Here is a 14,806-nt window from a genome sequence, read left to right as displayed (position 1 = left end):
AGAACATAACAAGTTTCAAAGGTAAGATGTTTAACACCCAGGGATCCGAATCACATGACACACTATATCCAGTCGTGCCCAATCTAAGCTTCACAGTTTCTCAAGATAGAAAAACAGTGTTCCCAATTCAGGCTGCAGATACCCAAGAGAAGCTGTAGATGTCAGATATAAAAGAGGGAGTTAGGGCCAAGACCTTAAACAAAATGAAGTAAAACATGAGAAATTTATCCAGATAATTTAGGTTAAAAATAAGGTTTTGCATGAAGTAGCCATAAATTCAGGCAAAGGTACATTTTTGGCTTATGGTTTTTTAAAAAAAGGAAGCTGTCAGCTTTTCCTCTATGAAATGAAGCAGATTAGAGGATTTGTGAGTCTCTTCTAATTACTAGAATTTATGTTTATTGCCTCAATTATCTGACTATTTCAAGCAAGGCTGTTTGGGCCTTGGAATATTCATGTAATTACCACAATTTTTCATTTAATTTTGCATGTGTGGACACAATCTTAGTGGTGATTTGTATTCCATGTGGGGACTCTTTTAGCTCAGTGGGAATTTCCCCAATGAATGCATTCTGTGGAAACCTGAGGCTGTGATACGCTTACAGGGTTGGGCTAGCATGGAAACACAAAAGTTTGAGGGCTATATATTTTCTGTATAATCAAGGGTTAAGAGCTTTGGTGCCAAGGTTTTCAATTTAAAATTCAAATATTCCTCACTTTTTAAAATACTTCCCAAACTGAGATTTTGAATATCAAGTAGCTTGGTTACAAAGATAAGCAATAGAAACTTTCCATTTCTGAGTGGAATTAAGCCTTTCTTTAGTAATTCAGAGAATTATGTATCTCAAATCAAAAACTAACATAGAAGCATAAATATTATGATTACACATTTAATAAAAATAATTTTATATTCAGAACAATGTAAATCCAGATTAAATACAGAAAACACGCAAAGCCAAGGAAAAAGACATCATAATTTTTTTTTTAAACCAAGTGTTTAGTAATCAGTACTTTTAAATGTATTTTTGCATAAAACCAGAGAATCGAATCATAAGGAGGTCTCTTAATAAGATGGCTATGTAATTACAAGTAGTTCAGAGAGATGCTAGAGATATCTTTCAATTACTAAGGGAAACTTCTTAAAGGCAGGGATCCAACTTTATTCCTCTCTGAAACTCCACAGCACCTCCCTCTCAGGAACTGCTCAATAAATGATTCCTTATCCAAATAAAAGATGGAGCATATTCCCACTACGAAGAGAGACACTTGGCAGGTTGTTCAAACATACTCTCCAAAGAATAACTTAAAGCTCACTTTAAAGGTTTAGGTTCCAGGGTCCTCCCCATACACTCCAAATCAGAATTTTCAGAAGAGCCAGGAAATCTGTTTAACAAACGCCCTATGTGATTTTTATGATCAAGCATGTTGGGAAATAGAACAATGCGATATTAAACTGGGAGCATCACAATAAGAAGAGAGGGGTCTACGAAATTCCAACTTAACATTTTAAGATCTCCTTAATTTGGCCCTAGCTTAACCTTCCTACATTATCTCCCTAAATTCTCAAACAAAGTTGTTTTGTGACAGCCAGGCTGCACTTCTCACAGAAAGCACAATGGATGAAAAAAGTATGGCACTACCATAAATATACTTTGGTTTGAATCCTGGCTTATACCAAAAATAGTTTTGTGATTCTGGCATCATTAACCTAGCTTGTTTCCACACATATCGGTTTGGCTATGAGTAATAGCTAAGACATCCACCCTGCACTTGACACTTCAGCTGGGGGGAAATGTCCTGGCTCTTATTGCAGTTAAGACAACTAATCTAGACTTGCCCTGCTGCCTGGAGTCAAGCCAGCTGCTGACTCTCCTTCCACCTCACTTCTTCCTCCTGATGGGAGGCATAATTATATCACATGTTTAGATTGGTCAATGCTTACTTTGCTACTGGTCGTATTAAGTGACAACCTTCCAGTTTTGCCAAAACTATAAATGTGACTCAAATAAAGAACCTCATTATTATCTCCTAGTTCTGTAGACATATGTCACCTCAGCATTACAGCACCAATTTCTAATTTCCTACACTTGGCACCATTCATGTGCCGGGATGCCAGACTCATGATGACCATGCAATTATGACACAAGAAGCATTAACTGCTCCAAGAAACACAAAACTCCCCAAGGCCACAGCTGGTATCTTATATTCATATAATGGATACAACATGTCTCATGTAATATTTCATACTTTAAATTATGTGCCCTCTTATTTAAGTGTCACAAAATTGGGATTACTGAACTTTGCTGTGAACAGAAAAACTCAACCCAGATGGCTCTGAAGAAGAAACCCAGTAATAAAACCAGTACCTAATCACATACAAACTGGGCAGTAGTTAAGGCAAACCATTTATCTGAATACATAACCCTTTGTGAGTCATAAGCAGATATGCCTGGGCAAAAAAAATAATCGAACCTCACTGCGATCCAGTAAAATGGGAATAATAATACTAATATGGTAGTTGTTTGGAATAAAGTGCCTGGCATATACATCAGCACATAATAGGAAATCTGTAATTGTTAGTTCCTTTCCTTCTTTCCTCCCAATCTGCCCTGCCCATTTCCCATTTTTGAAGATTTGCTCATAGTAAGCCCATCTCTGGACCTACCTCCACCAAGCCCGAAATCAATTCAGCTTTCAAGAAGCAGTTAAACCCCATAAGATGACCCCTCTGCCTTTGTCCATTCACTTTGGGCCACAAGAATCTTTCAATATTCTAGAATTCATATAGTGTTATTGTTAGAAAAAGAAATTAGGATCTAATCAAATATTGATCTAAATTTCTGTCTAACATATTACATGTGTACATTTATTCTACTGAGTGAGCTTGTAAGGAAAGTGACAATATAATATGCTTGTCACGTGTTCGATCCCTGGTGGGGAACTAAGATCCCGCGTGCCTTGAGGTGTGGCCAAAAAAAAAAACAATTGTGAAAGGTATTGAAAAGGAAAAACTACACTGAAATAGAAGAAAGGTTTAAGAATGTAAGAGAAACCTGATTAATTTATCAGTTACATTCTATGTGCCAGACATTATATGACTTCCTTGTATTAATTATCTTGTGAATTTTGACAACTTTATAAAGGAAGTACTATTATTATGTTCAATAATAGTGAGAGAACCAAGGCTTAGAAAAAAAAAAAATACCACAGCATATGGTAGGCTGGCATTGACAGGTTTTTTCTTTTACTAAATACATAAGAATGCTTAATAGAAAACAAACTTTTGAAAGAAATAAAGGTAAATACTCAGGAGTCAGAGATGAAGGCAAAAGTAAGGTAGAAGACAGACTGTGCAATGATGCTACAGGAGTACAGGCCAAGTCTCCACACAGAACAAGGCTGAGTGTTGGTAGCTTGAGCTCCAAAACCCATTCAGAGGCAGGGGACATAGACTCTGGAAGCATGTATCAGGGTACTGTAGTTAAGTCCCATAAATAGACCATAGTTCACCAATCAAGGGAAAATGGCCAGGAAGCTGGCAAAGCCATGTGTGGAAAGTAAAAAAGAAAAAAATAGGGGCTTCCCTGGTGGTGCAGTGGTTGAGAGTCCACCTGCCGATGCAGGGGACACGGGTTCATGTCCCGGTCCGCGAGGATCCCACAAGCCGCGGAGCGGCTAGGCCCGTGAGCCATGGCTGCTGAGCCTGCGCTCCGCAACGGGAGAGGCCACAACAGTGAGAGGCCCGCGTACCGCAAAAAAAAAAAAAAAAGAAAAAAGAAAAAAAGAATCTGTGAGAAATATAATAACCAATGCATAGTTCAAATATGATCGTGGGATACCAGCTTAAACCATCTTTGTTCAGGAACCCCAACCTGAGAAACGAAGATTAAAAACTAAACCAGGACTTTTGAATCCCATACATCTCAATCAATATAGTATCCAATATAAAACTTCTCTGTAAGGTCACTCTTACACCCAAGCCTCACAAAACAACTCTAGAGGGTTGCCAGATAAAATACAGGGATGCCCAGTTATCTATGAATTTTAGATAAACACTGGATGAATATATTCAAAATATTGAATGTGGAAAGAGAAAACAACACTAAGATGAAAGAAAAATTTACATGTGACATACTTATACTAAAACAAATTTCATTTTTTATCTGAAATTCAAAATTTAACCAAGCATTCTGTATACTATTTGCTAAATCTGTCAAACATAACAAAGGTGAAAAATATTTTTCGAATATAAACTCACACATACACATACAGAGAGGGACAGAAAAAGAAAAAAGACACATGATAAAACAAACAGAAAAACAGTAGAGAAAACACAGATTACCAGTATTAAAATAAATGGATTAAAATAACATGTTATAAATAATTTTTTATGCAAATAAAATTAAAAACTTAGATGAAGATTTAACCCTGGAATGTAAGGTTGGTTCCACATTTGAAAATCAATATAATTCTCCATTGTTTAAAAAAAATAACAAAGAAAAGCAATCATGCTATCTTCTCCACAGATACAGAAAAGCATTTGACATATTTAAAACCTATTCGCTACAGCTTGCTTTGTATAAAAATGTTGATATCTTGAACATTTCTATCCTGTGTTTGGGCACAAAACAAAGATATCCATTCTCACTCCATCTATTTAACATCTATTTAACATTGTAGTGGAGGTTATAGTCACTAATAAGGCAACAAAAAGAAATAAAAGACATAAAAATATTAGAAAGGAAAAAACAAAGCTGCCTTCCTTTACAGACGATATGCCCAGACTTTTTTTTTTTAAATCCATTGGGATTTGTCAGTTTGTAACTGCAGCATAACCTAGACTGTTATAATTAATACACAATATAAAGATATTATTTAGAAATATGGAAGTAACTATGAGAAAAACTAAAAGTCTAAATGACCAACATGATTTTGTTTGAAGATTGAGATCTGGGGACAAAAGAGGTAGAGGAATGGATTTTATTTTTCATTCCATGCTGTTATGTCTCTGCTGATTATTAACCACTTTCATTGGGAGACAATTGTCTATGGGTCGTTCATTTTAACTCATCTTTCAAGCAAGGCTCTGGCTGACCTTTATTCCAAACTGTCTTGTAAAATATATTTGTATAACAAATAGCTTTGGAATATAGAGATAGTATCTCCTCTATAAAGGAGAGTTTTGCTTATAGCCTTGGAATATATGTCTGCATCCACAGCAAGGGGCAAGCCCATTTACTGTCCATTAAAAAAGACTCAGAATCCCTAAACTCAGATTTCTTTTCCTGTAATGCAGCCAACTGCATATATAGGTATCATCTCCCTTTCTTTGTGTTGCCCTGTGGGCATTAAGGTTCAAATATCTGGCACAAAAATAATGCTGATATCTTGGCTTCTGCCATTGCTGTGATTCATATAGTGTTTTCATTTCTGACCCAAGGTGTCTTGTGTCTTCTGACATTATCCATCAAACTGTGGTAGGCTAACTTGTTAGCTTGTAAATAAAGTAAAATATCTGGCTATTCATAGTCTTATATTCTTATAATACTTTATGAATATTTTGTACATTTTAAGCCAAAAATTAAAATGTGAGCATTTATCTATCTCAGTTTGTAGAAAGAAGACTTCCCATGGATTTTTAAAAAAAGGGAAACAGAAATGAAAATAAATTTGAATTGATTGATAATATTTTTACTTAACCTACATTATCAAACACAATCAACAGAATTAAGAAACTTGAGACTGTAGGAGAGAAAAAAAGTTTTCCTCGACACTCTTAGGGTCCCTGGTTGGGTCTGAAAATTTAACAAAGACCAATTAACAGAAGAATAGCATATAAATTTATTCTGTATGAGTTTTATATGACACGGGCGCTTTCATAAGAAAATGAAGACCCAAAGAAACTGACCAAAGAAACTAAACTGTTTTTTGCTAGATTTGATGTAGAGCAGGCACTTGTGTAGAAATATGATAGCTTAAGGAGTATGAGGTAAGAGGAGTAAACTGAGAGAAACTTTCACACGAGGATTTTATGACCTGTTTCAGTGGAGAATGATGGGGGAAGTGGCAAAGTGTCCTTCCTGCTTCTGCCATTTTCTCCAACTCCTTCAGCTTAAAATATTCAATATGCCAGGGTACCATATTTTGGGATTGTGTGTCCTGAACTCCATCAAGACAAACTTGGAAAAAAGTATTTGTATTATTTTTAATAGCACTTATTTAATATTTCAAGAGCACTTGCAAATACAATTTTTAAAGGATAAATATAACACATTAGAACAAAAGAAGAAATATTTTCCAATTACCATGTGGAAAATGTTCAACCTAATTAGTAAAAAATTAATTCATATTTAAAATTACTGAAATATTCTGTATGTTTGGCTAAAAAAAGAAAAAATAGCTAAAAGAAAGGAAATTAATCAGTTTTGTTAAGGGAACAGAAAAATAGTCCTTCGTATTGCTGAAATAAATTATTTAAAACATTTTGGAGGTAAAATTGGAAATATTTATCACAAGTCTTAAAAAATATTTTTACCTTTTGACTTAGTGATTCCAATTTCAGAAATCATGTTAAAGAAATAATGAAGAAAATGAGCACAAAGTTTTCTGCAAAGATCTAGGTATTAAAAATATGAATTATAACAATTAAAATTTGCAAACATCAGTAATGTTCAACAGTAAGGAGTTTATTAAAGAATAAGCTATAGCCACACAACTATGTATGATTTAGCCATTAAGAATCATCCTACAAACTAATGTTTTTAATGAAGTTATATATAGATGTGAAAAAGAATTTTAAAAAACAGTATATACAGAATGATTTCATTTGTCATATATACAGATGTAGACAAAGTTTGCAAAACTATATGTACCAAGTTTTGCATATAACTGTCACATGAGGTTTTTATGACCTGTTTCAGAGAAGTATAGTGGAGGAAAAGTCAAAGTGACCTTTTACTTGGATTTTGTGACAATAGGTTATTCTCTTTTTTCAATTGTATATATTTTCTGATTTAGTTAAAATCAATGCCTATTGATTTGATTATAAGAAAATATTTTATTTTTAAAAAACAAAGCATAAATTTGCTTATTCCTTTGGAAATGTATCCTAAGAAGTCAATAAAAAGTGTGCACTCTGATTTAAATGCATGTAAGATTAATCGACACTTTGTTTATCTGACAATAGAGGACTGATCAGAAATCCCAAGCAGACATTAGATATCATATAGTAGAAGAATATCATTATATGGGAAACTTTTAATGACATTGAGTAAAAGAAATTATAATGTAATATGTAGAGTAAGAACCTATATATTTTTAAAATTTATTTTATTGAAGTAGAGTTGATTTACAATGTTGTGTTAATTTCTGCTGTACAGCAAAGTGATTCAGTTATGTATATATATAAATTCTTTTTCATATTCTTTTCCATTATGGTTTATCACAGGATATTGAATATAGTTACCTGTGCTTTACAGTAGGATCTCATTGTTTATCCATTCTATATATAATAGTTTGCATCTGCTAATCCCAAACTCCTCCCAATTCATCTGTCCCCCACCCCCGCTTTCCCCTGGCAACCACAAGTCTGAAGAACCAATATTTTTAATGTGCAACAACAGAAAGGGCTAGAAGGAAATGTACTGAATATGCATGGTAGTTTTCTATGGACAAGAAGATTATAAGTAACTTTAGATTTCTTTTCTTTGATTTTTTTTGTTTCCAAGATTTTCTACAATTATACTACATTGCTTTATATTATAGCAATAAAACTATTAAGAAGTCCAGTCCTGCAATAAAGAGAATCAGAACGAGGGGAGTAGATGTGAGGAGGAAAGCCAGATAATACTTAGTGGGAAATGGTAAGGAGAATTTATAGGATTCCATAATCTATTGGACTGGAGAAAATGAAGGAATTTACTTGGGTAAACATCATTATTTTTTAAATTGGGAGATTCAGGCAAAGTAGCAGACTTTAAAGACAAGATTTTAAACTCCAGGGTTTTTATTTTTTGTTTTGTAGTTTTTTGGAACATCTAGATGGATATGCCCAATGGGCAGGAAAAATGGTACGGGGGCATATGGTAAGTCTGATAGAACTCTAGATTTAAAATCCAGCAACATACTGTAGAAAGTTAAAATCAATGACTGCATGAAATTACCTAAGGATAATGTAGCATAAGAAAATAAGAAAGCCTAGAAGGGAGCCCTGGAGAACCTCCAGCGGTTACCAGAAAGGCTGCAGGTAACGTGGTAGGAATTGCTGCATGTTAGTCAAGAGGTGAACTTTGGAGTCAGGCAGAACTAAGTGAAAATCTGTCAGTCACCACCTATGTGGCCTTTGGTAAGTTATTCAAACTCTCTACGATGCAATTTCCACATTTTTTTAAGAACTAATACCTGCTTCATAGGGTTCTAAAATGTCTTCACAATGGCAGGAAGTGCTCAATAAAACACAATAGCTAATGTTAGCAATAGTCATTGTCCTCTTAGTGATAGTAGGTGTAAAAGTGAAGAAAAATAAAGAGCAACCAGAGAGGGAAAACTTATCAGGATAAAAGATGTCTCGAAAGGCAAAGAAGGAGAATTTCAAGCCAATGGCAGTGGTCAATAGAATTAAATCCACATTAAGACGCAAATCAAATCTAATGGCCTTGGTATTTAGGAGGTCATCTGAGATGTTCGCAAATATAATTGTATCAGGCTTGTAATCGTATTTTTCTTTTCACAATAGAGTTAATACTATTTCCTTTTTTTAAATTGAGGTATAGCTGACTTATAGTGTTATATCAGTTTCAGCTATATAACATAATGATTTAATATTTGTATGTACTGCAAAATGATCATTCACTACAAAACTAGTTAACATCTGTCACCACACATAGTTACAATTTATTTTCTTGTGATGAGAACTTTTAAGGTCTATTCTCTTAGCAACTTGCAAATATGCAATGCAGAACTATTAACTATAGTCACCATGCTGGACATTATATCCCCATGACTTATTTATCTTATAACTGGAAGTTTGTACTTTTTGACCCCCTTCAAGTTATTACTATTTCTTGACATTTCATTTTGTAATTCACTCACCCAATTCATAAAGAAATAATGGGGATTGTTTTCAAAGTAAAATTTATGAATATATTAAAATCTGCCACTGAGCAATTTGAAAAAGTAAGGGTCATCTTTGGTGTGTCATTTTGTTTTCTTCCCATCTAATAATACTGGCAAAATCTCCTTTTCAATAGGGATTTACAATGGTTTCCAAGTCTTCAGAATTCTTGGCAAGAAACACTTGTCATAGAAAGGTTTCTCTTAAAAATACTGATATCGCCTCTACTATATCCATCTCTCAACAGAACTCATGGTGAGAAAGAAAGAAACAGTAAGAAATATCTCTTCAGGAAACTTCTTCCTCCAGGTGTCTTAATTTTTATTTTATTTTATTTTTTAAGGGAGCATAGTTGGAAACACCTTGCATCAAAAAGGGCTTAAGAGAAAAATGTCACAAAACCAGAGAACATACTAGGATACTTAAGGTAGGATAGGAGAGTTCAAGGACTAAAACTAGATAAGCAAGAACAAAGGAACAACAACAAGAAAAAAAAAGATACTTGGGAACCTTGAGATCCAGCCAAAACTTGTAGCTGCTGTTCAGTGTTGATAGCCCATGTACAGTGGTGACAAGTTGCTAAGGTCAGGGCTGCGGAATGTCCTGGCTCTGGCTTCAAGCAAAGCTGAGCATCTTCAAAGTGAGAGAAAGGAGCACTTCATGTGAGATGAGTTTTCCAAAGCTCTCATAGCTGTAAGTCCCCATACTTTTCTGTGCTTCTTTGTCATCGGGGTTAGAAAGGCCTAGGAACCGAAAGCAAGACAGCTAGACCAAAAAGGCACACAAAAGTCCGTTGTCAAATGTATCATTTTCAAGCTGAGGGTGCATATAATACATGCATAGAAAAGGAATACCAGCCTAATCATAATGGAAATGGTTATTTCACATTTAAGACCCTGAGAGAGTGTGAAAATCTAATCCACCTATGATTCATTTTTATCCCACACATTCTTAATTGAAGAGACGGAAAGATGCTATTCTTTAAAAAATAAATTGTCCGGCTTAGAAACTATATCTGAAAAATAGCAGTCGTTTATATTAAAATCAATGAAAAAAAATCTGTGTTCCGTATGACTGAGTATGACTGCTCCTTGTCAAACTACAGATAAAGCTGTAGAAAGGCATACTCTCAAGTCTTTCAACTTGAAGGCAGCTCTGAAACCAAAAAAAGCAGAAGTGGCTTGGGGGTGGGGGGGGTTGGGGGGGGAGAAAGGATTGTATTCTCACTCCCCACCACCCTTGTTGTTAAATAAATATTCTGTTTGTTTCCTGCCTAAAACTTGGCACATACAACAATTCTCTTACATTATGAATTTTTACCTTGATTTTGATCTATATTTTCTATGTCAAGTATATTTCTAAATTTGAAATTTTATGAAGTATTATGTGGAACAACACCTACCTTTCATTACAGAGTACCCCACAACATTATCAGGGATGAACATGGGAAATATGTAGCAATAATTTGTATTTTGAGCACAGTGGACTCAGAATTTCCACAAAACTTTTTTCCACACATAAAAGTCTCTTTTCATATATTTTATCCTTTCTGCTGTCACTACACCTAAAATTCATTTTTGAAGTATATATTATTCACTACAAGAGGTTTTGAGTTTTTACTTTGCTTTTTAGTTATGTGTATTTTTTGATATGTCCTTTCTTCTAGTGTTCTATTTTTTTCCTAAAAGTAACCCTTTCATTGTGTTAATAAATAAAAATACAAAGAGCTTTATTCGAGGGTTTTAGACATTTTAAAAATCTGTCCTATTCTAATAGGAAATCTTGGAGACTCATTGAAATAGCAGCAAAGGCACACGTTTCTTTTTATTATGAAAGATGTTTATGCGAAGAACAAAATAGAGAAGAGAAAGTAACTGCTTCAGAATACTTGATAGGCACTTTAATCTTCTATTAATATGCAAATTTTGTTCTTTAGAACCCCAGTAAGAGATTTTTTTTTTCCATCAGGCTATTTAAAAGTAGTCCTATTCTCCCAAAGGTCCTTCTTGCATGAGTCTAAGTGAAAGTGTTTTTTATGCTAATTCCCAAGATGCTCTTGTATGCATCATTTTCTTTTGAAATTATATGGAGTTTATTGAACCACATTTGTAAAACATTCCACAGTTGATTTCATTCTGAAGATCTCCTTTAATAGAATTGATTCCCTTGTTGATCTGTGTCGTAGGAGAATGTTAAAGAAAATCAGTTTTAACAACATGGAAGAAATAAGAAAGTGCTTGTGGACAGAAATGAAGATACAAGCTTATGAACAGGAAAAGGACATTTTTGTTTGTAATTAACCTCATAAGAATTTGAGCCTACTAGAAACTATTGCATTGATGTTACAATTGTAAAGTACCTCTTCATATACATAAATCTCAAGAGTAATCAACAAGGTACATGCCCATAGGCTTTGGCTTTTTTTCAGGCATTTATTCACTACATTACATTTCTTTTCAACACCTTGCCTCTTCAAAAAGGCTATAATTATAACAACAATGCAATGACAATTCTCTTATTGGTATAGAAATTAAGACAAATAATAAAATCATTTTTATATAGTCATGTTGTTCTCCACACACCAACCACCTCAGCTACCCAGTTCATATTACAAAGAATGCAACATTTTACATTATTTCAATTCTTGCCATATTGATGGAGGACATCTCAAACATGTTATCAAAATGGTGATCTAATATTTTTTCCAGGGAACGGGTATTTATTATTTATCTACCTTGTTACAGTTATAAAAAACACAATCTGGGAAATTTTTTGAGTGAATAATGTTTCTTGTGGACTAACAGGACTATTCTGATTTTTTAAATTTATCAATTAATAGAAGTTGTGACCCCTCACTCCCCAAGATATCTATCCCTACCTCATAAATATTGGCTATATATTTTTTCCTAGCATAAAAATACTCTTTAGAGTACATTACAATCCAGGCATAAAATTCAATCTCAACATGCCTCTTTTAATTTTTTTTTTTTTAGCAACAACAGTACGCTTCACCTTTGTAACCTAACCTATATACCCAGTGGGGGATTCTAAATGACATTTGTTACCCTGAAGATTAAAGCACACAGAAAGAGAAGTTTTACTAACATGAAGGAAAAAAAGGCATGTATTCTCCTGACTCTGTGCCTTTTCAAATCAATTTCCCTTTGGCTAGAGTATTTCTCCATCTCCTCCACCTGGCAAAATTCTTCAAGGTCTAAGTCAAACACCTTTTCTAATAACTTCTGTTGATCCTTCCACTATCCCCAGGTAAAATGGATTATTCCATGTGTTAAAAACAAAACACCAACACCAACAACTCACTGTGTCTCTTACATATCTCTCTCACATTAGTTAACACAGATATGGAATTATTTTGTTTACATGGCAGTTTTCTCTAACAAAAGTCCAGACATCTGTCTTTGTTATCTTTTTAATTCCCAGAACATAGCAAAGATTCAATAATTTACCTGCCTAGCCCACTTTGTGTGCTTAACTACTAAATATTGAGAAAATGAAGATGTATAGAGGGGTAAAGTTTTAGGGGTAAGAGTTTATCCTGATCTTTATGATGTTTCCTGACGAGGTTAATCATAAAATCAAGAGCTACTGATGCTATATTTCTTTAAAAAGCCCACTTTCACATTGTAAATATTAGGTAGAGTTCCAGAGGTGTTTTCGGTTATATAGTGGTATGTTGATTAGAGAGAGAAGAAAGTCCCTAGGGCGCTGAAATGTATAGCAACTTCTTCGAAATTTGCTGGTTGATGTCTGGAAGAACTAACCTGACAATAAAAAAAATCTCATTCCTTAGCAATAACAACTGTGGAGTATTGATAACCAATAATTTAAATCTCTCTGCAGATTTAATAAACAGTACCTACTTTGGGACCTAGATGCAGTGAAAAGCATGTGATTTTAGCAAGCAAGAGGAACTAACAACAGTCACACACAAAAATTGATAGAGTGGGTTTGAGGATTGGTTTAGAAAGCACAGAGCTGACTGAGTTTTTACCACTTGGTGCATTAAGGATAATAGCTGTGCAGACCCTGTATAGTTATAGACACCAGCTCAGCAAAATCTACTCTTGCCCAGAGAGGAATATTTATATTTGGTATATAAGTTTTTTCAAAGGCATAAGAAGTCCACAATATATACTTGGAGGGAATTTGTTCCACAGATAAAAGTAAAAAATACTATCTCAATTGTTAAGTGGGTAACACCATGGGCATTAGAACCTAGTATCTAGTGAGGCTACTAGCTGATGCCCTGATCAAAGTCTCATCAGTATAACTGTTCCCTGGGATGAGTCAGAATAAAGAATTCAATACATTGCGCTATAATAACATCCCTGAGAAAGCCCCTACCAGGCAGATATGACTCACTTGGGTTAAGAGATACATCTAATGTATTTAGCAACAATTACTACTGGCTGTTGTCCTTGTCTTTGAAGTTGAAGTAGTTGGCCTTCTATCAACCGTTAGTCTTCAAAATGAAGAATTTGTCATATTTACATTTTTCACCCATGACTAAATGTAAGCCACAAGGATATGTGTTTCTGCTACCAAATATTCTGAGAAAATCTGTGGGCCAGCTGAATAAATGATATTTCTTAATGGTCTTTTTCCAATAAAACAACTAACTTTTGCTTTATACTCTAAGAACTTTTGTAGAAAATAGAAACTAGAGAGAATGAGGTAAATTCCTACACTTGGAGTAATATGAGCAAAAAAAATAAAATAGTCAATGACCACAGTTTGACATTATTTCTACTGTCTTTGGGCATTAGATACACCATTTGTACTATGTATTCATTTCCACTGAAGCTTAAGGTTGGAGGAATATGCTTCAACCTGTGGTCTGAGAGAAAAGGTAATTCTAGAGACAGATTTATACGATGAACTTTGCATGATACCAGAATGCAAATAAACTCATAAAGAGAAGCCCTATCAGAAGAATTAACCCTAAAATTCAAAAAAAAAAAAAAAAGGCATGGCGCAGTGTGTCTTGTTTTGATAACATCAAGCATAATAGTTTAAAAGATTGACAAATTTCCTTATTTTGTACCATAAGGAAATTTCTTAGTAAATGAGAAATTCTTCACATAGCTTGTCGTGTCCTTACCAGCCAACCAGAGAATTAAATTGCTATTCGTGCTTAGCAAAGTTCAACAGGGCAGTTACTGAGGTCAAATTTTCCAGGACCTTTGAAGCTAATTAGTATGAATTCAAAGGTTATTCTCTGGAACTCTAAGGAAGTTGCTGACTAGTCTCTATTTTCCTTTCTGGCACTCTTTCTTATATGCTAAGGCATCTTACAAGACTTTTTTTTTTTTCCATTTTCACCATTTAAATTCAATTTTAAATCTATACATGTAATAAAACTCCAAATACGAATCTATTTTTTCTAACCCCACACTGAAGTGAACCTGCTCTCAGTCATAAAAAGACTAACAACACATCGTTAACATGGTGTACACATATTGGGAACTTTTTCTGCTTATAGGCTGGTAATTTATCTTTCCACAGGTAACTGTGCACAGAGGCTTAACTATTGTTTAGTAGTATTATTGTCAGACCACTTCACTAGTTCATCAAAAGCACTCTTAGGATGATTGCTCAGAGTTCTGGGATCAGGAATGTAAATATCTTGTTTTAAGGAGAGAAATCGTCTTTTAAACAAATGAGACTCTTCAT

The sequence above is a fragment of the Neophocaena asiaeorientalis genome, unplaced genomic scaffold (assembly GCF_003031525.2).
Source record: "Neophocaena asiaeorientalis asiaeorientalis breed wild unplaced genomic scaffold, Neophocaena_asiaeorientalis_V1.1 scaffold26, whole genome shotgun sequence".
Taxonomy (NCBI): domain Eukaryota; kingdom Metazoa; phylum Chordata; class Mammalia; order Artiodactyla; family Phocoenidae; genus Neophocaena; species Neophocaena asiaeorientalis.
This window is presented reverse-complemented; position numbering follows the sequence as displayed.